The 25,220-nt window shown below is 41.1% G+C and overlaps 1 pseudogene; it reads right to left on the minus strand.

Annotated features, from left to right (window-relative positions):
- Window positions 1-1,089: 1,089 nt before the first annotated feature.
- Window positions 1,090-21,247, minus strand: LOC131896593 (TOX high mobility group box family member 4-like; annotated as a pseudogene).
- Between the last annotated feature and the right edge of the window lie 3,973 nt (window positions 21,248-25,220).

Consider the following 25,220-nt stretch of genomic DNA (forward strand, 5'->3'; position numbering starts at 1 on the left):
GGAGCGAGGAAAGCTAACCATATGTTACCATTAATTGCCACTGCATCCCGGTGAGCTTCATGGAGGCTCAGCAGGTTGCTTGGAAGGGGGTCTTCTCCATGTGTGAGCCACTCTGGAATGATGGGGTGTTTGAGGAAGCCCCACTGTGTAGCAGCATTTTGCAGAGAGAGGATTGCAAAGACAACTTTTTTGCTAGGCTTTGTCTGTGTTTTGCTTCAAACTAAGTAAAAATTCAGTCTTGACAACTTCAGCTGCGTTCTCTGGCATCTTTAGTGGATATTCAAAATGGTAGGTCTTTCATTCTAAGGTTTAAAGATATTTCTTTTATTCTAGAAATGGTGTAAGTAACCAGAATTCAACAGATGCAGCTAATCAATTTGGCCAATGAGGGGATACAAATCATCTTCTTAGTGATTTGCTGAACCTGAAAGTCACAGTAGTCTGAAAGTCAGGTAGCTAAAGACAGTTGAAATGGTCCATGACACCAGACTCAGTGCATACTCAGTACAGTAGGGATCTTCTTGGGAAGTTGGAGTGAGATTACGGCCTGTCTAATACCCTGAACCTTATAAATGTCATAGCCGGCATATAGAAGTAAGAATTAGTGTCTGTGAGCTTCATGGCTCCAGTAACATAGTGGATAATATCTATGTATTTCATCATAATAGATACTTGTATTGCTTGGTAAAATGACTTGATAGTTAAGACCCAGTGCCTGGATCAGTGCATCTATATCAAGATTAAATTCTCATTGGCCACTTGATCTATAGTTTTGGTCATTAATCATTAATTTGAGCCAAAATTTTCTCATCAATTAAGTGGGTATAATAGTATAAAATTTCTAGTTTTTTTTAAAAGACCTCTGAAACATTGATGTAGCATCATTGATGATACATAGATATACAAAAGATCCTAAAAATAACTGTAGTTAATGATATTCTAATACCTTTTCTCTATAAATACTCATTCCATTGTCTCTGTAAGCTTTAAGCTCAGTGTCATATATCTATACTCTTACGCTCATACCACCCATCCATCCATCCATCTATCCATCCATCCATCAACATGTATATCATTGTAAATAGTCAATGATAGGCCAGAGCTTTTTTATTAAGCAGGAGAATATGCTGGTTTCTTTATTCAATTGTTACAAACAACAAATACATTGTTAAAAATTTCTTTCATTGATGAGTGCAAAATCTAAGCACCAAGATTAATCAGGAGAAAATGCATTCAATGTCAAAGGCACGAAGCAACTCTGTTTTTCTCTTCATTTTCACCTCAGTCTTGCATAGGCATGCATATCCTTCCTTATTTATAATGAGCCAGGGTCAATCAGAAATGAAATACCTTGCCCTCTGCAGAATTCATCTTGGGATTTTTCTGGACAGGATGGGAGGAGAGAAGAAGCAGAAAAAGGAGACAGGATTAACTTCTCAGGCACATCCAGTGCAACACTGTTGAGAGATGATATTGTCTAGATGGTTCTACAGAGACCTGCCAAAAATAAGATTGGAGGTAATAGGGCTGGACAGGGCTCGTCCAGACAATCACTTCGCATTGCTTGCTAGATAAAATGGTTCCCTGAGATGTGCTTTACGGTTATTTGTCCAGATTTCTATGATCTTAACAGATTGCTCCTGGGTAGAAAATAGCTTGCCTTTTCCAAGCCCTGACTTAATTCAGCCTCGTTAATTCCTTTGTAGCCTATATGAATCCCAGAGGGAAACATAATTATCTAACTATCTCATTTGGTGCCCGGTTTCCCCAGGATGGTCAGGAATGCTGTACTTGATGACTTCTAGTGGTGCAGATGCCAGCAGCAAATATTTCACTTCTTATGGGTACTTAGCTTTAGCAAAGCATCAAACCTATTCCAACTGTGTTTCTACAAATGGTCTGTTATACCAACTTTGCTTTTTCTCTGAGAGCTAACAACCTGGGGATTAGGGTTGACATAGACCCAGAAGCATCAGCAAGGGCTTGTTGGGACAATGGTTTCTAACTTCCAGTGGTTACATCCAAGGGCTAGCTGTCTTGATATTATTCTTTTCCTCCACTATTCACAGGTATTTTCAAATTATCAACTAAAAAATCCTAGTCTTCATTTGATGTATAAAACAACCCAAAGTGCACATGATTGATTATTGACTGGCAGCTGACGTTGTAAATGTGCTTTTGTTCCGTGTCAGGCAAAGATCAACTGTGGCTAAATCCTTTCACCTCTCTATGCCCATCTCAGCTCACCTCTCTAGTGGAAGGAAACAGAACACTTGCAAGCACAGACTTGGTGTTCATGTCCAGCTATGCACCATATTTGCTAGATGACCTCTAAAAGTTTATCAGTATCAGTATTGTTAGTTTCCACCACGCAGCAGCCTGCCTCTGCCGCCAAAGCAGTTACATCATCCCCTGACGCCAGGTGCCTTTCCACCATCAGCTATGAGACATGTGCACCCCTTAAAAGTGCCCAGAAGACACATCTAGCTCTCTTGCCTCTTGCTCCGCTTTTGTCTCTTCTTTCTTCTCTTACCTCTCGTGTCTCGCTTGTCTCCCTTCTTCCTTTTGTCTCTTCCCTGTTCCCTGTCTGTCTGTCTGCCTGCCTCACTCTCATGTCCCCACTTCGGCATGGCTTTTCACTCTTTCACTCTCCCCCAATAAACTAACTCTGTTGCACGCACATGGTGTGTTTGCTTAGCGGCAGACCTCGCTGAAAGTTACCACTACCACTTCGCCTTTCTTTTTTTAGTCTTTCAATTGTCAACAATTGTGAAGTAGGTATCACAGGATTACCAACTTTATAGGAGTTTTGAAAGGAACAAATGCATGCATATTTACAAAGTATTCAAAATGATGCCTGGTGCCTGGTAAGCGTGCTGTGAACATTTGCCACTTTAAAAAACCAAGAGTCCATGGCTCGGGAACACTGCTTTCTGGGTAAAGAACTTGCTATACAAGTATGAGGATCTGAGTTTGGATTCCCAGGACCAGTGTAAAGCTGAATGTGGTAGCGTGCATCTGTAATCCCATCACTCCTATTGTGAGATAGGAGGCCGAGATAGGATTCTCTCTAGAAGCTTGAAGGTCAGATAGCCTGGTTGTATAAAACAGCAAACAAGAGATCTTGTCTCAAACAAGGTGGGAGGCCAGCACTACCTACACACATATACACACACATTCACACACACACACACACACACACACACACACACACACATATACATATGCATATACACATACACACACCACACCTAAAAATGAACATAGAGACACATGTACATACAGACACACAGACATACACATACACATACGTACATACACATACATATAAATAACAAAACACCGAAGGTCCCCATTTAAGGCTTGTTTCAGGTGAAAGTGCCCCTCACTGAACACTTCCAGCTGCCTGCCCCTCATTGGACACTTCCAGCTGCCTGCCCCTCATTGGACACTTCCAGCTGCCTGCCCCTCATTGGACACTTCCAGCTGCCTGCCCCTCATGGGACACTTCCAGCTGCCTGCCCCTCATTGGACACTTCCAGCTGCCTGCCCATCACTTGCTTCATTGTTTCTTTTCCTGAACTCTCAGAATCCTTTGGGGGAAACATCTTCACTCATCTCATACACAACAAAAGTACGTGATTAGAGGCCACATTGGCTTTAAGTCAATGTCAGGAAAATGGCTCTCTAAGTGAACTTAAGAATATCTCACAAGAAAATCATTTATCTAGAGCATTATTAGAGAACTTGAAAAATATCATTGCAGCTTTAAAAAAAATCAGGTCCACATTATGGCATTTCTGATCCACCCTATTGCAAATTTTGGATCAGAAATGATTCCCTTTCATCCCTATCAGAAAACTCATTTTGTTGTGTCTCCTACTAGGAAGAAAAGTCTAAAACAAAAAATCTAGGTACACCAGTTTTCTTGGAGGATTCAGTGATCTCTTTCATTCATAAAGCAATGTGCAAAGATTTTGCCTTCATTTACTGATTTTACTCTTACAGTGAATTTGGGAAGCCCTCTTTTCAGGAAAATGAAATAAGCCTTAGAGATAAGCTGAGATTCTTGGAATATGTGGTGGTTTGAATGAGAAACTTCTCCCACAGGCATAAGCCAAAGCAAACCCTTCCATTGCCTTTGGTGATGCTGTTTTATCCCCACAATGAAACCAGATAACAGAAATCTAATGGCCTATTCTCTTGGTGGGGTCTGGTGAGACCAGAATTTCTAGACACATCCCCGGTGGTCACTCCTCTCATTTTGAGACAATTTCTTCATTAACTTCTAGGAAGCCCACATTCTCTAGATTCCCTTATCCAGGGGCCAATCTAATACAGTCACCTTCCTTTTGTTTTTCCATTTTTGTGTGAACATGTTCACATGAGTGTTTCAAAATACATACAAGTGGAATGTGCACATGAATGTGCATACGTGTGGAGGCCAGATACTGATGTCAGGTGTTCTCCTCAAATGATTTTTAAAAAAAATAAACTTTTTTTTGAGACAGGGTCTCTCATTCAACCCAAAGCTCATCAATGAGACAAGGCTGGCTGGCTAATGAATTCCTGGGGATCCCTCTGTCTCTGCACACACACATACCCCACCTCCACGCCTCATCTTTGAGATTATAAATGTGGATCATGCCCAGCTTTTAAACTGTTGCTGGGAATCTTACTCAAGTCCTCAGGCATGTGTGACAAGCACTTTACTATTTAAGCCATCTCAAAAAATCTTCCCTATTATGATCTTCAAAAATCAAAGCTTTAGGGGACATTCTTGCCCCTCCTTCACTGACTCGCTACTATTAGATAAACCCACCAAGTTTAATGGCTTTGTATAGTGTGTATATTGTCCTCTTACTGGCTGGCATAGTTATTGATGGTATTCACATTACAATTAAATTCCGAGGTGGCAGGATTTTGAATCTTGTGCAACTCCACATCATCCAAGCCTAAACAACGGTGGAACTTGATGCTTAAGAATGGGTGCAAACTACATGTTTGAAGAGGAATAAAAGGTTAATTTTAAAGAAAACTCATTTGCTTCAAAGTGCATTGCTTCTGACATCAGCAATGAAGTTCCAGTTTTCTCCATCAGTGCGGTTGGTATGTGGGATGATTCTCTGTGGGGGTTACTCTGTGCACTGAAGATGTTTAGAAGCATCCTTGGCTTCTACCTTCCAAATATCAGTGTGACAGCAACAACAACAACAACAACAAACGGCTTCACACATTTCTAAATGTATTGTACAGGGCAAAATAACCCTGATGATGACTAAGGCACTGGAAAATCAGTTTGCTAGAAATAAAAGACCAGGGTTCTATTTTCAGCTCTGTGAATTCTTATTTCATAAATTAGATGATAATATTAATTACTTTCCAAAGCCTTATCTAGACATCAAGAGTTTGAACATCCACCTTACAATGTATTAATTAAATGTATCCACATCCCCCAAAATAACCGGTATGGTATCCAGTTGATGTTCATTTCCCTCTTGTCTTTTGGACTGATCAGCCTAATGGGGACATGGTCTCATTTCTAGCTCTAAGGCTTACTTCTCTGAGTTCTGTCTTACTATACTTGGAGTTTTTGAAAGTTTTAGATGTTCCTTTTGTCTGTCCCCAGTATGTGGGTCTTCTGACCAGCCCTGTACAGCCATCCTTATAACTATGGGATATTCTTCAATTCTGAATTCTCCATCTTGGGCATCACAACTCCATCATGTCTCCTTTTTCTCAGGTCTTTCTCATACTTTAACCATTTTTTAAAGTAGATTTTAGTTTTATTTTTTGAGACATGTTGTTACTAGTTAGCCCAGGGTGACTACAAACCAGTGATCCTCCAACCTCAGCTTCTCAAGTGTTGGGGTTACAGGTGTTTGCCACCATTCTTAGATTTGGACCATTCTTCTCACATCATCTTTCCTGCCACCCAGGCTTAAACAAAGCTATGCTGTGCCTGCATCCACAGCTGTGTGGAAGCAGAACAGCATGCCTGGGAGTAATCTCATAGTTTCAACAGCACATAATAACATTACCTGCTTGGGCCCTGGATTTCTCTTCTCATAAATTAGATAAGATTAGTAGTTGTTAGTGAGTCTTTTCTTTCCATTGGCTATGAGATAAGTATCTATTTGCCTTCCTTGAATTGGATAATCCTGAAATGTCTTCCAGTTTGAACATCGTGTATCTAAGTTTCGGACACTGAGGAGAGAAGTGGTTAAAGGAACCTTTCAATCAGAACTAGGGTTCTCTCTCTGGATGCTGTTTTTGTGACAGTGTTGCATGGTGGCTAGGGTCCAGGTTTAGAGATCAGAGTAGAGGCAGAATCCCCAAGTGCTACTCATCAGTACTGTTTTACACCAAGGACTGTTTGTATGAGGAGCGTAAGCAAGAACCTTGAGCAACACACATCTGGCACAGAGCGGGGGAGGTAGCTCAGCAGATGAAGTGCTTCCCTTGCAAGCACAAGGACCCGAGTTCTAGTCCCAGAACTTATGCTTTAATAGTCAGGTCTACGGAGTGTGCATGCCTTTCATCCCAAAGCTACGCAAGTGAAGACTGGTGAAATTCTGAGGTTCACTAGCTAGTCCCTCTAGCCCTACTTGACAAGGACCAATCTAGTGAGAGATCTTGTTTAAAAAAAAGAAATGTGAACAGTGCCTGAGGTAACACACACACACACACACACACACACACACACACACACACACACACACACACACTGAGCCTTTCCTAAGTATCATTAACTCTTACATTGACCTTCCAAGCTTTCTCGTTTCCCATATAATTTGTATTTTAAAAAAATTTCTTTTACACGCCAACTCCTTCCTAGCTTTCTATCTAATCTTTATATTATGTAGTAAAAATTGACTCCTTTTGAACAATTCTGTTCTTCTAAACTTTACATTTCCTGACATCTTTGCTGGGGTTTGACTGTGGAATATCCCACATAGGCTCATTGTTTGAACACTTGGTCTCCAGTGGGTGGTGTGTTGGAAGGGTGGTGAAGCCTTTAGGAGGTAGCACCCTGTTGGAAGAAGTGAATCATGGGGTAATGGCCTTCAAGAACGATAAGCTGTGACTCTCTTCCTGCCCAGTCTCTGGAACTGTGGAGTCAATGTGATCAGCTCCTGCCACCATGCCTCCCCCCACCCCACACACAGTGAAATGTACCTTCAAACTGTAAGCCCAATAAGCCTTTGCTTCATTATGATGATTCTAGTCAGCAACAAGAAAGTGAATAATACAGTCTTCTTCAAGGAAGTTGTTTTTGTATTGTTATGACTCAATTAAGTATCCTTTGAGTTAAAATGAACCTCGATTCTGCCACATCACCCCAAAATAGAAATGAAAATTGTCTTGTCAAAAAGCACAGCTGCAAATAATGTGAAAACAAGGCTTCCTAATCCAGAACGATGAAGAGAAATTGACCTAGGAGTTCAATGTTATCAGAGGTAGGCTGTGCATGGGTGAGCAGATTTGGAGGAAGATAAAGCTGAGTTTCTGGTCAGACTGATTGTGTATCTGGTAGAGTACCAGGAACAGAATAAATCAAATAATAACTGCTTTGTGGAGCTCGTGTAATGAACCTGATCCTTCACACTGTTATTTATAATGAACCACTTTGCATCTTGGAGACACGTTCTCTTAATCTGTTAAAACAGAAGTGGTAAAGAGTAATGGATGTAAAGGAAGGAGCCAGGTCCCTGAGTGTGATTTGTGTGTCACACAGCACAGAGTGACTACTTCAGAGTTTCTGTATGAGTGTAGGAACACTGACATTTCTATGTGTGAAGGGGATTAATAAAGGATTCCCAGGTGTTGGAAAGTCCTGTCATCTCATATTGGGAAAGCTCTCAGACAAGTTAGAAGAAACAGTAGTGGTTGTGGGATTACCAGAAAGATAGACACCAGTTTAGTTATCATGCTTACTAGCTGTCCAATACTGGACCAGCTGCCATCCCTTTCTGATATTCCTGTCTGTGCATGTATGTAGCAGGTGTTCTGTAAGAGATCCTCCACCTCCAAAACTTCCAAATCTCTAAGGACTAACTGGCCTTGGAGGATCCTCTTATTCTTTGGAGAGTATGGCTAAAACATGAGGTCCAATTTCCCAAAGTACAGTATTTACATTTGAGGACAGAAGAACTGAGAAGGTAGTGTTGGAAGAAGGGCAACTTAGGACATTAAAACTTCAGAACATCAAATAACTTGACTAAAATCAGAAAGGATAAAACTTCTTTCTGTGGTTCCTCTCCTCAATCCAGGCTCTCATTGGCAATATCTTGCATCATTCATTTGATTGACATGGCATGTCCCTAAGATGCCTGCATGCTCCCTCCATGCCAGCCAGTCTCTGCACTGCTGAAGAGCAGATTATTTCTGCAGGAATCTGTGGTGATATTGTGTCCCCCAATATATTGGGCACCTTAATAAACCTATCTGGGGTCAGAGAATAGAACAGCCACTAGACAGACATAGAGGCCAGAAAATGGTGACATACACACCTTTAATCCTAGCAATCTAGAGGCAGAGAAGATCCATCTGGATCTCTGTGTGTTCAAAGCCACACTGGAAACAGCCAGGCATCGTGACACACACCTTTAATCTTAGGAAGTGATGGCAGGAAGCAGAAAGGAATATAAGGCAAGAGGACCAGGAACTAAATTGGTTAAGCTTAGGCTTTTGAGCAGCTCAGTTCAGCTGAGATCATTTGGATGAGGACACAGAGGCTTCCAGTTTGAGGAAATGAGATCAGCTGAGAAATTGGCAAGGTGAGGTTGGATGTGGCTTGTTTTGTCTCTCTGATCTTCCAGCATTCACCCCAATACCTGGCTCTCAAGTTTGTTTTTATTAATAAGACCTTTTAAGATTTGTACTACAGGAACCTGGGCTAGTCCTCAGGGAGCAGACCAAACTTTTTAGCACAAGCCAATATAGTTCTGCTGGGTTGGTTCTTGCCTTCAACTCCAGTCACATCTTCAATATTCACTCTTTCAATCTCCATTTATAGAAAATATTTTCAACCTCCCATTCCATCCACATTGCTAAGTTGCCTTCACAATCCATGCATTCGTCTTCTTTACCGGCAACAGAGCTGGATAAACATATCTAAACTGTGCCCTCCTCTCTCCCTTTCCCTTTACCTACCATTTAAACTTAATATTTTACTTAGATCTTTAAACAAGCAAATGAAAAATATTTCATTTCCATTTTGAAAACAAGAAAAAACAACACTTTTTCAAGAATTTGAATGACTTGCCCAAAGTCACCCAGGAAGCCAGAAGACCAGTACTTAAGGAAGTGAGCTGCATTCTTAGTCACTGTGCACTCCCTACTCGGTTACCAATGACAGTGGGCAATGGGCATCATAAAGGAAGGCTTAGGTTGTCAGCATGATACCTGACCTGGGGTTCAGAGGAGACGTTGGCATTGGCAGATGCTTTCTTTCCCATTTGTGGCATGCATATCCTCCTCCCCTAGTGATGAACTATCCCTTCTTCAGTCTTTTTGCGTGTTTAGTTTTGCTTCTTAGGAGTCCTGTTACTCTTCACCAGATGAACACCTGCTTATTTGTTAATTTGCCAGGCAATTATTGAGCCCGCTATTATGTGAGACCCTTCCAGCGTCTGAGTCCAGAAACAGAAGTAGACCTAACCTCTGCCTTTTGGAGTTCACCATCCAGATAGAGGAGGGCAAGCAAATCAGCCCAAGGTGGATAAGACACCTGGACCAATGGTGTAGGCATGAAAAGGGCTAGCCAAAGAGGAGTGCAGCCTGTTTGTTCCACAAAACATTACCACCATTCTCAATAATAAAAATGATTGGTCCTGGAGTGTGTTTTTAAAACCTAAGATCAGTTCTCATTGTCACCAGACCCTCAGTCTGAAAGCTTCTGGTGAATGTTTCTCTGTGCAGTGTGTTCTCTTTTCCTGATCCCTCCCACCTACCTTTACTTCTCCCCTCCTTTCCTCTTCCTCACACCCTCCCTCTCTCCCTTCCTTTTCCTTTCTTATCATCACTCGAAGGTGATATGCATGTCTATTTTTCTTCCTTCTTGCCAGGCACTATTTTTGTTAGTTACCCTTCAAAATCCAGCTTAGGATGTGTCTTTAGAAACCCTTTCATGAACCACAAGTTCTCGGAGGTGGTTACATATGGCCTCCTTTCTTTATCCCCCACTGACCTCTTCATAAACTGCTTACCATGTTTGCTATTTGCCTCTTGATTAAACTGTGAATAAGGGAAATGTCTCTTACATGGAGTTTTTTATGGTGCTTATACACATTGTAAGCATAACTGATTAATGGACAGTCATCCTATATATAAACAAACTCAGAAAGAGAAATCAGGGAATGTTATAGATTTCTGCTTAAAGGAAACACAATTATATAACTCTTGGGCTTTCTCACAACCCACTTCTATTAGATGTTCCAAGCTTTGTACATCCTGTGATTATGCAAGGAGGCTGCAAGTCAAATTCCTCTTTACTTAGCATATTTCTCATGATATCAGGAGTCTCTGACACATCTCTTTACTTAAGGCTCTGATACAATCTCCGATTTTGGAAAATGTTTTTTATTGTCCTGGTTTTCCAAAGTAGTGGAATCTCTGAATATTTAATTAAGCCCATATCAACTCATAATAAAATATGCATCTCCAAGGCTCTTTCAGCCAGGTGTAGTCAAGGGGAGGCTCTCCTTTCCACTTGTGTTTTTAAAGGCACAAGACATTCCTGTTACTCACCCATCAGTCCTACTGATTGGAGTACACTCTATCCATACAGTGAAATGTCTATTCAAGAAGCAAACAGAGCTTGAATCTTGTAGCTTAGAATGCTCAAACCCCGACCCAGAAGGACAAATGCTAGAAACAGACCTCAATATTACTTAAGACACTGTTTACTTAGAGTTTGGGCTTTTGTTATATCCAATGATATACTACTATTTCCCAGTGTATGGACCCTCTTATTATAGAAATTGATTGTGAGAGGCACATGGACTTTAGGAGTAACCTAATACAATCTTCCATAACCTATTTGATGTCAAGAGCATTAAATTTGTTTTTCTACTAACAAAGTCTGACTTCAGGCTGGGCTCCTAGATCCATAAGTGAGGCTCCAGTAAAGACTATTTTGGGGGACTTTGGAGATAGCTCAGGTTTTTACTAAATACTCATTCATTCATATGCATATATATGTACATATATATATATATTTACAAACATGTTAGTGGATATTTTTCTAGGATCAGGCACAGGACATTACTTTTGTTTTTGTATCTAATGGATTTGTCCAGTATTAAACAAGATAAAAATGCAAAGATACTTATTTATTTATTTTTATAAATATATTTATAACAAGAACCCAGGGTAAGTACTTAGGAAAAATGAGGAGATCGGCTGGGACTCAAGAAGGACCACTAGGTGAAGTGTCATTTTAACTGATCCAGAAAGATAAGACGTGGATATTAAAGTGTAGGGAAAGATGGTCCACTCAGGAAACAGCTTATGCAAAGATCTTAAGAGGAAATGACTTAGAATATTAAACAGCTGTCAGGAATTCAGCTGTCGGGTGGAATTGAGTAACTTAAATTGAGGTTGAGGTACAGACCAGGGCAGGATCACATAGTTCCAAGAGGCCCTTTGACTAACTGCTAACAAATGTGAGCTTCTATGTTAGTGAGAATCCATTAAGAGCTCCCCCTGCCTTTTGCTGAGAAAGATGAGTGATGAGATCATGGATTTTTAATCAGACCACTAGGGGTTGCTTCATAAAGATTAATTGAGAAGATGAGTACCGGTGGATACAGGAAAACCATGTGAGAGATATATTTATCCATGCATGCATCTATGAGTATGCACGGATTTGGGTGTAGGGTACATTTCATCTTGATATGAGGTTCCTTATAGAAAGAGGACAAGGGACGTGTAAAAGAGCTTAGTCTCTCAGGGTCCTCACAGGAATCATCTGTGGGATTTGCAAGCAAAGGGAGCACACGTTTACTCTGATGCTATCTATATTGGCTGCTCTGACCTGCTCACAGATCCTTTCCGGAATGCAGAAGCCAAGCAAGGTTGAATGCTGAGTTCCTTTGGCAAGCCAGATCCCACTTCCTGTGGGAAAGGGTGGAAGTTTTACATTCAGAATGAGGTTAGAAAAGATTCCATTATTTCCTTTTGATGAAAAGTGCAACAAATTACTCAGTGCTGGGTTTGAAGGACAATACATGCTACAGATTTTGACTCACACTGATAGAAGTTTATTTAGAACTTTAAAGATATCTGAGAACAAGTTCATTTAATTACTCACAATTATGTCTCTATGGCAATAATTTACATACACTCTTCTTCATGCTAGTTTCTATAATAACCTTAATGTGTTTTATTTTTACTTCAGTTTTAGAAAAAACAAGACTCCAAGGTATTGAAGGCCCAGTAAGGGTCAACAGGGCCACAGCCAGCATTTGGAGGAAAGCATGGTTGAACCATGACAATCTGAGCTTTGTCTCACATCACTCCATACAGACTTCCCTTTAACTTACTTTTCAAGTACCTTCAATTCTAGAAGCAAAGGGATCCTCAAATATTCCAGAAGTGACATTGCTTCAGCCACCCTGCACTCTGAGTTTCTGAGAGAATTCTTATAACTTATATCCTCTCATGGTAGATTATTGGCCCCAATTGTTTCATTCCTTTTCTTAGACATGTTCCACATAATTTTCTAAAAATGAAAACTCATTAGTTTATCCCCTTTAAATAATTTTAAGTAAAAATGTAATTATATTGTTCCTCTTTCCTTTCCTCCCTCCAAACCCTACCATGAACCCCTCATTCCCTATCAAATGCATGGCCTTTAATTGTCATTGTTACACATGCACACACACAGTCACACACACACAGAGTCACACACACTACATATATGTACGTGTGTGTAAATGTATAAATACAATCTGCTCAGTTCATTTGGTGTTGCTTATATGCACGTGACTTCAGGGCTGATCATTTGGTATTAGATAACAAACTACGGGCTCATCCCTGGAAAAGATGATTTCTCCTGCTCTCAGCTTTCCTAGTTGCCTGTAGTTCTTTGTCCAGGGGTAGGACCCTTCCCATATTAGCATCATTGTTGTTTTACTTCTGATCTTGTTTAGGAAGCCATATTGCTGAGGTGACACTTCCTTGCCGTTTCTAGGAGACATAATCTCATCAGATTTCCCAGTCCTCTGGCTCTTACAATCTTTCCTCTGGCTCTTACAATCTTTCCACTCTCTCTTGATTTTTCCCGAGCTTCGGGTGCAGTATTGTAGATGAATCTATTGGAGACAGTCACCCCCAAATCAACTGTTCTCTACATTTTGACCAGTTGTGGTTTTCTGTAATGGTCTCTGTTGCAAAGGGGAGGTTCTTTGATGACAGATGAGAGCTACATGGCCTATTAGAAGGAGACCTTACTTCCTCACCTACCCAGCCTCTCCACAGACTACACATGCACATGACAAATCCTCTGGCTTCCCTTACAGCAAGTTGAACAGACCAAATGAAAGCTGAAGACAATTTTGTACCCTAGTCTTGGAAGTTACATACCATCACTTCTTCATTATCCTGCTAACAGCCAGTCGAGAAAGGAGGCAGGCCAGTGACCACTGGGTGAACTGTAGCCTTCAGCTGGCTGCAGCCTTGGCTGACAGATGGATTGCAGCTATGAGCTAGAACTACTCAGCTAAGCCATCCCAAGTTCTTCTTTTATTTAATTAAGGAAAGTTTTTCATTCATTTTACATACCAAGCCAAGATCCCCCTCCTCTCGTCCCTTCAACCCCTGCCTCCTCCTCCGGTCCCAACCCTCATTCCCTCCTACAAGAAGGTAAGGCCTCCTATGGGGAGGTACATCCAGTAGAGGCAAGTCCAAGCCCCTCCCCCTGCCTCAAGGCTATGCAAGGCTTCCCAACATAGGTAGTGGACTCCAAAAAGCCTGCTCATGCACCAGGGATGAATTCTTATCCTACACCAGGGGACCTCCTAAGCAGATCAAGCTACACAACTATCTTGCTATGCAGAGGGCCTAGTCTAGTCCCACACAGGTTCCACAGCCAATGATCTAAATTTCATGAGTTCCCACTAGTTTGGTTTGGTTGTCTTTGTAGGTTTCCCCATCATGATCTTGATGCCCTTGTTTATAGAATCCCTCTTCTTTCTCTCTCCGACTCCCAGAGCACAGCCTGATATTTGGCTATGGATCTCTGCATCTGCTTCCATCAGTTACTGGAGAAAGGCTCTATAATGACAGTTAGGGTATTCACTGATCTGATTACTGCACCCCAAGTTCTTGATCCCCATAAGTTATAAAATAGTTTGCTCTGCTCTTTTAAGCACATACATTTGTAGTGATTTCTTAGGCAACAATAGGTAACTAATACAGCCACTTTTTTCCAAGCACCCAAGGTACAATACTGTTTCAGTAGTTTATAGTAATTGCTTTTGAAACAATTATAAATATGTTTATCACCTTTAGAGTTCATAAACAATTTTCTTCCATATGCTCATTTCACAGAATCATTCTTATCTCTCTGCATTGTGCTGCCTTCCCTAGCAGTAGCAAAATTCCCAGGGATTAAGTTTTGCTGATGCTCAGCAGAGGATGTGAGAAAGTCTGGTCTTTGAAGTCAAATAGATTGGATTATTTTAACTGATGCAAAATTTCTATACACAGATTGCTACAGGTACAGATCAATGAGATTTTGCATTTGTATCAGTGAGTACGAACTTCATGTTCATATTCCATAAATCAGCCTGGGCTCTGTCTGGCTACTTTCACTAAATACAACATTGTTTTAAAAAATGTAATCACTTTTTTTTTTACATTATATTTATGATGTTTTCTCTGGGTGTATTTGAGTGTACTTCAGGCATATCTGGTGCCCACAGATGCCAAATGAGTGCACTAGATCCCCTTGAATGGAAGTTGTGGATGGCTGTTAGCCACCATATGACTAGTGGGAACTGAACCCAGGCCCTCTACAAGAACAATAAGTACTCTTAACTATTGATCAATCTCTCAAGCCACCTTAATACAGCATTCTTGAGATGCACTTACATTGCTGTGGGTATCAGCCTGTCACAACATGCATACATTGTTTGCTAGAATTTCATTGGATCCAAGTGGCAACACACTCTTACATTTTCTGTTTTTGGTTATACAGGTTAACTCTAGAATAGGCTATCAAACTGAGCTGTAATATTCATGTGCAAGCCTCTTCTTGGACATCTTTCTTTTGTATTATGTTTTGAGAATTTCACACAATGGATTTTGATCATATTTACCTCCTACCCCAAAATTGGATTCCAATTTCTGCTTCCTTGCCCAACTTTGTGTTTCTTAAAAAAATCAAGTCCAATCAATCCTGCTCATATATTTGTGGGTATATCAGCATCCACTAGAGCTTGGTCACACCATCAGCAATGGCCACACCCTTAAGGAAAACTGACTCTTCTACTCCCAGAAGCTAACAACTACCAATATTTCCTTGGTCGATGTGCCTTGTTATGCCCACATCCTTTTCCACGCTGGGATTTTTGTCTAGCGTTAGCATGGGCATGTCTTGCACATGCTGTTGCAACTACTGTGACTTCATACGTCCAACTCTCCTGTTGAGTCTGGAAAATAGTTTCCTTATAGTCTTGAACATGCCTTTTCATTTATTTTGAGTAAATTCCTTGCAGTAGAATTGCTAAGTCATGGGACAGAATTAGAAATAGAATTTAACTTCGTGGTTTTTATGTTTTTCTTTTTCTGTTAAACTTATTCTTTGACAACTTCCTACATGTATATAATACAATCTGATCACACTAACCACCTCTATTCTTTAATAGCTCCTACCCACCCTTGCAAACCTCCTTCCCTCTAAAAAGTCCCCCTTCTTGCTTCATATCTTTCATTTTGATTTTGGTTTCATTTTGTGATGCGCTGAGTTCAACCAGGGCCTTCCATGTAAGCATAGGTGTGGAGCTATCCTCTGGAGCATGAAGGATTCACCAGTGATTAGGTCACTGAAGACAATGACTCCTCCAATCCTAACAGCTGTCAACACCCAGTAGTTCCCCAGCAGACCCTCCCTCATCCATGACTGAGTGTTGACAGGTCCAGTCTCTTTTGCAGGCCCAATGTAAGTAACTCATCTGCTGTGAGTCATGAGTACAGCAGCCAAAAATGGCCTAAAGGCAGCACTTCAGATTTCATTTTTGTAAAAGACTACCAAAGAGTTTCCCAAAGCGTTTTCATCGTCACATTTCTACTGTGATGCAGGAACATTCTGGTTGTTTAGTATCTTAACCAACAGTTGGTATTATTGATTCAATTTTAGCCATCTAAGTAGGTTTATAGTGATATTTCATTGTGCATTAACTTTGTTTTTTCCTGATTAAACTAATGATGGTGGATTCATTCTACAGGCTAATCGCTTCCTTAGAGATCATCTTTCATGATGTACCTGTTCAACTCTTAGACCTTTTTAATGTCTTTTTTTTCTTTTAATATCTTTTTAAAATTATTGATTCATAGAATTATTTTATATTAGAGATATGAGTATTTTGTAATATGCACATGAATGATTTCTCAACCTGTAGTGTTCCTGTTCACTTTATTAATGGGCTGTTTCTTAATGACTGGGAGTTTTTACATTTGATAAAGTTTTGTTTCTTCTGGAGTGAGAGCTTTTTGAGTCCTTTCTAAGCACTCTTTACCTATCTAGAATTCATATAAAAATAAAGTAGTATGAATAGTGTCCTCTTTTACACACATACACACACACATCACACATATAAACAAACACACACACAATCCATCCAGGGCCCATTTTCATTCTTGAGTAGGAGAGTGTTGAGTTCCTTTTCTACCCCATTTGTTGAATAGATGTTCCTTCCCTGTTAAATTGATAGAGTGCTTATTTATTTACTTATTTACTGGAAATCAATTGATCTGAATGCGTGGCTCTATTTTTGGGTACTTCCACTAGATTTTATTGATTTATTTGCCCACCTCAAGCACACATGGTATTTATGGTGAAGATTTATAGCAATTCTCAAAATCAGACGGCACAAATTATCAATATTTTAGTATTTTCTATGTTCTTCGTTTTCCCGTATAAATTTGAGAAATAATTTAACTTGCAGAAATACTTTATAACTTTTGTAAAGTTATGCTCTTCAGATGACTTTTTTCATATCATTCAAGTTGTTGAATTTATTTAAAATATGCCTTTATTATCTCTGTATTTTTTAAAGATCTATATTTTTTCCCATCTTTCATTGATCCCAGTTTCTTTATATTTATTCTGCTTCAGGTTTTCTGAGGCTTTTGCATCTATGGGCAGATTTTCTTAATTAAATTTTGAAATTCTGACAATTATTTCCAGAATTTTTTAAATTATTTTTTATTTTTTGAGATTATAATATGATTTATATAGTTTTTCCCTTGTTTTCTCCCTCCAAACCCTCCCATATACCCCCCTTCTTGCTCTCTTTCAAGTTCATGGCCTCTTTTTTCATGTATGTATATATGTATACATGTATGTATATTCCAAAATGTATTTAAGCACAACCTGCTCAGTCTATATACTGTTACTTGTATATATGTTCTCAGGGCTGACTGTTATTGGATAACCAATTGGTGTGCTCATCCCTAAGGAAGACAATTTTCTGTCATATTCTCTATATCCTCAGGCCTTGATTATGCATACAATAGACATGTGCTCTTATACCACATGTCACTGAGGCTCATTTTCTTTTTCCCAAGCCTTTTATCCATGTTCTTGAGTTAAGATTATTTCCCTCTCATGCGCTCCTTCTTTCCCTCCCTCCTCACCCCCTCTCTGTGTGTAAATGTTCATGTTTGTGCACAAGTATGTGCAGGTATGAATACACACACTTGATCTTATTTTTCGAGGTAAGGTCACTTATTGGAACTGAAGATCACCAGGCACTGTCCTGTCACCGCCCCACCCCACTCAGTTCGGGGATTACAGGTGCAAGACACCACACCTGAATTTTGCATGCATGCTGGGGTTCTCAGTTCAGATCCCCCACCTCGTTCAGCAGATATTTTACCAACTGAGCTGTCTCCTCATCCCCCAATCCCACTGGGGTTATTTTTATAAATTTATCTTATCTCTTCTGTCATCGCTAACACAGTAAGTTATCAAACAAATGTTAAGTATATATTTAAGTTTTGTAACTTCAAAATCATTGTTACAAAAAGTCTCCACTGTTCTAAGATTCCTTGTCTTTCCTATTGTTATATCTGTATTTTATTTTACATCCTTAAATTTATTTATCTTTCTTTGTAAAACCTCTTATTAAGGGTATATGCTTCTGTCTCTTACATGTAAAACTGGTAATCATGTCAGATAAAGTTTGACTGTAGAAATATTGGAGAGAAAAATAAGGTACTCCTAGAAGATGTCATTTTCTCTCCAGTCCAATGCTCCTAAGTGTAGAGAGCAGACCTTAAGACAGGAATCTCACTCTGTAGCCCTGGCTAGCTTCAAACTCAGAGATCCACCTGCCTCTGCCTCCCAAATGCAGAATTAGAGAGAGTGCCACCACACCTAGCCTCTGTGTTTTTGAAACAATGTCTAGCTGTGTAAGTCCAGGGTGGCTTTGAATTCAGAAATCCTCCTACTCACACCTCTAAAATACTGGGATTAAAGGCATGGGCCACCATGCTCTTCAAAACCTTGGTTCTACCTTTGGCTCATGTACACTACAATGGTCTCAAACTCACTTGTGGCTAAGGGTAACCTTGAACTTTTGATATTCCTGCCTGCGGACTGAACTCAGAGTTTTGTTAGTGCTAGGCCATAGCCCCAGCCCCCCAAATCTTTGTTCTTAAAGCACTGTATAGATTGATAATAGTTCCCTTTTAAAGGGATATTATAGTTTAAATCAGTATTTTCATTCCTCTTTAAAACTCATTTATTAATTTGGGATTAAAACCAGTGCACTTTACCACTGAGTTGTAACCTCAAGCCTCTCTTATCCCAGCACTGTTTTCTCCTAGGATTAAAGCTAAGTACTCTCGCATCATTTTAATAACATTTTAGGCAAGTCCTCTGACAATTTCACTAACACGATTCTTCTAATAACTCCCTATGATTTGCTCCCATATTCCATTTACCCTTCCCTCTGCTATTAACCTGGTATTTTTGCTTGCAGTTGAGAGTAAAAAGCAATACCAAATTAGAGTAAATTCACTGCCCTGCTTCATGGTCTGGCCTCTGCTGAAGAGAGGAAAGGGAGGCAGGAGTGTGAAGGACCATGGGTAGAGGTCATGTGCTGCCGGAAGCCCAGCTTGTGTATCCACACCAGGCTCTTGGGCTCATGTCCAGCAGATGAATCCTCAGTGGTTTGGAGAAGAGGAAAGGCCACTTCACACACACCACGGAGGCCACCCAGGCCAAGACTACATCCCTGCAGTGCTTCACCACACACTCATTCCTGAAGTGTCCATTGCCCCAGTCCTTCCTGATAACCAGAGGGTTCTCACAACCAGACCTCACGCACTGAGGTTGGGGTGAGAGTGCCCCAGAGGACCCACTCACCAATTCAACACTCCTCAGAGAAGGAGACTTCCATCTCAGGGACTGTATCTGTGATCATTTCACAGGGCGTCTCTGGAGAGGTTGTCTCTAGCATGTAGGCCTCGGGTCTACAGGTTCATAGGCTGCTCAGGACTGCTTTCCACAGTCGGAGGGACCAAGACAGTCTGCCTTTTCACAATGGGTTGAGGCACAACCTTGCCTTGCAGGGGAGGCGGCCGCTGTTGTCAATTAATTTCTGAAGTGGAGGTAGTTGTATGGCCTGAAGAGGAGGAGGTCGCTACAGAATAGTAACTTGCTGTTGAGCTGTGGGCTGAGATTTCTCTTGTGATGGAAGGGTCTGTAGTCAGGGTGGAGACAGTTGCAGAGAAGCAGCGGCGGCAGCTTACAACACTGCCCGAGTGACAATCTAGATCTGTTGGCTGGGCAGGATGGCAGCTGTACTTCTTTGGCCTAGTAGGGGCTCACAGGAGGTGACCACTGTGGCTGGGTTAACAGTAACCACCCCTCCTGGAGACATGGTAATAGAAGAGGGCAGTATTTGCTTGGTAACGATCAGCTTGGTAATACTGGGCCGACCCCAGCCCAGAGGATTCCTGGTTTGCCACATAAGAAGGAAGTGTGGAAATAACTGCAGTGCAGGGGAACAAAGCAGGTGACTCTGTTGAGGCTGGCACTGGAGAGGATGAGTCAGCCGTAGTCACAGGCAGTGAGGAAGGAGTCCGTGACGGTGCCATGGGATCTATTTCCACAGCGGCTGACACCCCTGCTCGTCTTTATAAGCAGCTAGTGGACTGAGATACCCTTTCTCGGCAGCTTCAGTTTTCCACTTATACACTCTTTTTTTTTTTTTTTTTTTTTTTTTTTTGCTCTTCTTCAAGACTGTCCCACATGGAAGCCACAATCTTCGCAACCTCACCAAAGGTATCATGAGGGTTCTGTTCTTTGATGGCAGCCTGAGTATCATGAAGGAGCAATGCATACCCAGAGACCAGCTTCTGAGGTTTATTAGGGTTTCTCTTTTTTCCCTTCTTTGGAGCCTCTTGCTTTTTCCCTGTTTTTCACTAGCACTGTCTTCTGGCAGGAAGTTGCTTCTGGATATTGTCACCAACACCATCTGCATGAAGTAAATTGGTAGGTGAAGGAGGAGTTGAATGATAATCCTCAGATAATTGGGCAGGTGGCAAGATGGTGCCACCTCCCGAGCTCAAACCAAGGGGGGAGTTCAGTCTGACTGATCAATAGTAGTCACCTGATTAAGTCCCGTCAAGTCAGATGTCATTTCTATCATTTGTACATCAACTGTAACAAGTGAGTTGGCTGAGTTCCTATAGCTCCAGGTCCACAGTCAAGTCCTCACTCAGGAGCCCGCAGCCCTGCTCCATCACACCTTAGGTCATGCCTGTTCAATGTCTGGGCCCCATATTGAGCTGAAAAGCTGCCATTGTGTGAAGAGGAGGGGTTTGCCAGTTCATCGAAGTGGCCAGCCACATCTAGACAGCCAGTGAGAGATCAGAATCCAAGAAGGTAGGTGGGATTCAAATTCCTTACCACCCAAGCTTAGTGTATGAAATGCTCAGCCCCTGACTGGAAAGGATATGAAGGCCCAGTGATCATCAGGTAATTGCCATTTCCTCTGGGAAACTCCATCTTCACACCTCCCTTAAATGTATTTATGATAGCTGTTTCAAAGCCTCTGCCTTCAAATTCCAATGCTTATATTATCTTGGGGTTAGTATCCATTGACTATTTTTCTGCAGATTATGTCTTATTCTAACTACTTCCTTTCATGTCTAACAATTTTAAAGCTAGCCAGCGGGTGTGAAGCTTCCAGGTGAGGACCTGCTTAATTTCTCCATGTTCTAGAATTCAAGTATATGGTGTCTTTAGCAATAGGATCTTACCTTAACTTAAGGAGGGCAGCCAAGAGCATTGACAATAGCCTGCTATGTTTGGGGGTCTATGAGTCCTCACTGGCCAACAACTCCAAGAGATATCCCATTCCTGGCACTGGGTTTTTAATTTGTTAGCCAGTAGTATCCAGCATTTTTTAATGTGGTGTGAGTGTGTATATATAGTTGCCCATGAAGGACAAAAGAGGATGTCAGATCCTCTAAAGCAGAATTACAGATTGTTGTGAGCTGCCCAACCTGAGTGCTGAGTACTGAACTCAGGTCCTCTGGAAGAGCAACAAATATTCTTAATTGCTGAGCTGTGGTTGATATATTGTGCACCCCAATAACTTATCTGGAGGTCAGAGAACAGAACAGCCACTATATTAAACATAGAGGTTAGGCAGTGGTAGCACACGCCTTTAATCCTAGCATTCTGGAGGCAGAGATCCATCCAGATCTCTGTGAGTTCAAGGCCACAGTGGAAACAGCCAGGCATGGTGACACACACCTTTAACCCCAGGAAGTGATGGCAGGAAGCAGAAAGGTATATAAGGTGTGAAAACCAGGAACTAGAGGCTTTGGAAGTTTTTAGGCTTTTAGGCTTTCAGCAGCAGTTCAGCTGAGATCCATTCAGATGAGAACTCAGAGGCTTCCAGTTTGAGGAAACAGGATTGGCTGAGAAGTTGGTGACGTGAGGTTAGCTGTGGCTGATTCTGCTTCTCTGACTTTTCAGAATTCACCCCCAATACCTGGCTCCCCTGAGTTTTTTATTTAATAAGACCGTTTAGAAATTTATGTTACACTGAGCCACCTCTCCAGCCCCAATTTTGTAATTTCTTAACCCTATGGCTCTTTATCCTAAGGATTGATCTGAGCTTTAGAAATTGGTCTTTATTCATAATCTCATCTTTTCTGAAATTGTATCTCAACTGGATACATAACATGTTCTAGTGAGGTTTGAACTCCTGTTGAGCTGGGACACTCATATCTCTGATCTCTCCATGAACTTGGCAATTTCCCTTGAGGTTTTGCCTCATAGATGCTTCTTTCTTGGACTGTGGTACGCAGTCTTTTCCTGTGTGTAAGAAGCAGGACTCTTCCCCACATACATATCTCACCCCTATTGTTAGTAGATCCAACCACTTTGGTACTCTCTAAAGCAGACTTGACACTGGCCTTCTCAGCTCAGCAGTATCGCTTCCCTGGACCCTACTTCTCCATGTGCACCTTGAGAAGATGCCCTGAGCTGAAAGGCAGAAAAGAGGTGACGTTCATCATGTGAGCTTCTCATTTTTTTTTCAGGTTTTCAGTTTTGAGTTGCTTGATTCCAATGCCTAGAAACATTATCTCCATACAATTTTTATAGTTTCATCAGCATTTGGGTCAGGAAAGTCTGTCTGTATTAGTTACCTCATTGAGGCCAAAGCCAAACTTATTTGTCTCTCTTGTCCTGACATTCTCTTGCTATATGACCTTGATCAAGTTAATTCATCTGCTGTATTTTCAGTTTGTTTGTTTACAAATGGAGGTCAACATATTTAGACTCTAAAGTCAATGAGAATTGCCTTCTGGGCTATTTGGCTCATATCTGAATTTCCAAAGCTTAACACAGTGCCTAGCATGTAGAAAGTAGTCAACACTTGTTCATTATTTAATTGTATTAATTCATCACTTTGCCCATTTATTCCAGAAAGGTTACTAAAGTAACACCCCACAGAGATATTGCAGAGAATACACCAAGTGGAATCATTTATGTAATATACTCAGAGCAAAACTTTGCTCAGAGTAAGAATGTAGGACATTATAAATATTTTAAAAATCATTGCTATATATAATTTGAGTATAATTATACTCCCAGAACCTAAGTCCTACAGAGCAACATTGAAGGAATAAAATTAATAGCATCCTCCTGCCTCATGTTATATCCTTACTGAATACTCTATGAATGTCTGTGCTAACCTAAAAGGTATGATGTCAGACCATTCTCATGACTGATTCTGCCCCTGGGGATTTTGTCAACCAAGTGCTCTTGATGTGATAGGCAGAGATGTGATTGGTTGGCCAGGGGGTATCAGTGCTTTCACCCAGGTAGGGTGGACAAGCTGGCTGAGCTTCTTTGGATAAATCTGTACCTCCCCTAAAGGATCAGTGTTACTGTCTGCAGTAAAGTCTGCACTCGACTTGTAAACAAGCCATGGTTCCTGGTCCAGTATGAACCATAGCTGCAACAAAGAGGACAGAAAAATGAAGAAGAGAAAGAAAGCCAGAACTTTGAGGTTCCAGGGTGGTATGTGTGCCTCTGCCCTCTGGCAATGCAGCATCTTGTTTGATCCACAGTACCCTCTCTGCAATCTCCTTTAGCTTCCAAAGTGCTATGCACACTGGTGACCTCTGTCAATACTGCTGTCTCTTAGTGGACAAATAGCAGACTATGTCACCATTTCACAGAGAAGGAAGCAGGGCCAGAGAGAAATATTGGGGCTTGGCCAAGGACCCCAAACCAGGAACTTTGAAAAGCAGGTTGGGAATCCTCATGGCAGAGCATTCTTGCTGGTTTCATGATTTAGAAGCAAGGATTTTTCCATCACTTTTACCCCAGTGGTGGCCTCTGAGTTGAAAAACAAGGCTCCTCTTTCTTCATGCAGAATCTGAGCATGTTGAAAGCAATAGAGTCCCAGGAATCAACAGGCCCAGCTGTCCTAAAATACACAAGCTAAAACAGAAGTTCAAAATGGTCTAGTCACTCACTGAAACTCAACAGCCAGTTTGCAGTAGAGTCAGGTCTAGGCTCAGGGATCCCAATGTGCATGACACGTGTATCCTCAACACATGCTGGTTTTGTAAAAGCCTCCCTGGCCTCTGGCTTTATGAAATCAAAGAGAACAAGACAATGACAGCTTTGGGACTTAGAAGGAGCTCAGACCCAGACTCTGGGACAAGGCTGCGGGTCAATTTGACAGGTTACTATCAAAGAGCATCTTTATGAAGGCAGTGCTTTGAGGCACCCCATCAACACCACGGTTAGTTTCTCTAACCTTAAGCTGAGCCAAGCTGTATTGATCAGGACCAGTTGGGAAATGAATTACGGAGGTTGATCTATAAAGAAATTCAATCTAGAGATGGAGCAAACTATTGTCAGGATTTCTTATTAGGCACTTGACACCCCAGGCTAAATAAAGCAAACAAACAGGCCCCAAACAAAGGCAGTTCTTTTTGTGTGGGGTGAAAATGACAATAGAACTGGGGAATACAGGTTCATCAAATACCGTGGTAAATGAGCACTTCTTAATAACCAACAAAAGAATCCTTCTCTAACAGTACCTCTGAGAAGTGATAGTAAAAGGCACTGCATTAACAGAGGGTAGCCAAATGAAATTAAACTTCGAACTTGGCTTCTACAGCATCCATGAGAAGACATGGCACTCTATCAGAAACTGTAGTCTACTAAGAATCCAAACTTCCTTCCTTTAATTAGGAGGAGGAAGGATTGGGGGGAGAGGGGAGTCTTTTGCGTGAGGGAAAACCAGCAAAGAGATCGAACCCTCAATTTCAAAATTGCTTAGCAAAAGCAATTTTAATTGCCACCTTTGTTATAAAAGATTAAAGGTAGTCATGTCCCTGTGTAGCTCACTTAAAGCGATCAATGCGTTCCTGAGTATTTATGTGCAAATCAAATTTTTGTAAATCAAATCCAATTTTAAATGTCCTTAGAGAGTACAGTGTTTCAA

This window comes from Peromyscus eremicus, chromosome 20, assembly GCF_949786415.1.
Source record: "Peromyscus eremicus chromosome 20, PerEre_H2_v1, whole genome shotgun sequence".
In the NCBI taxonomy this organism is placed as follows: Eukaryota; Metazoa; Chordata; class Mammalia; order Rodentia; family Cricetidae; genus Peromyscus; species Peromyscus eremicus.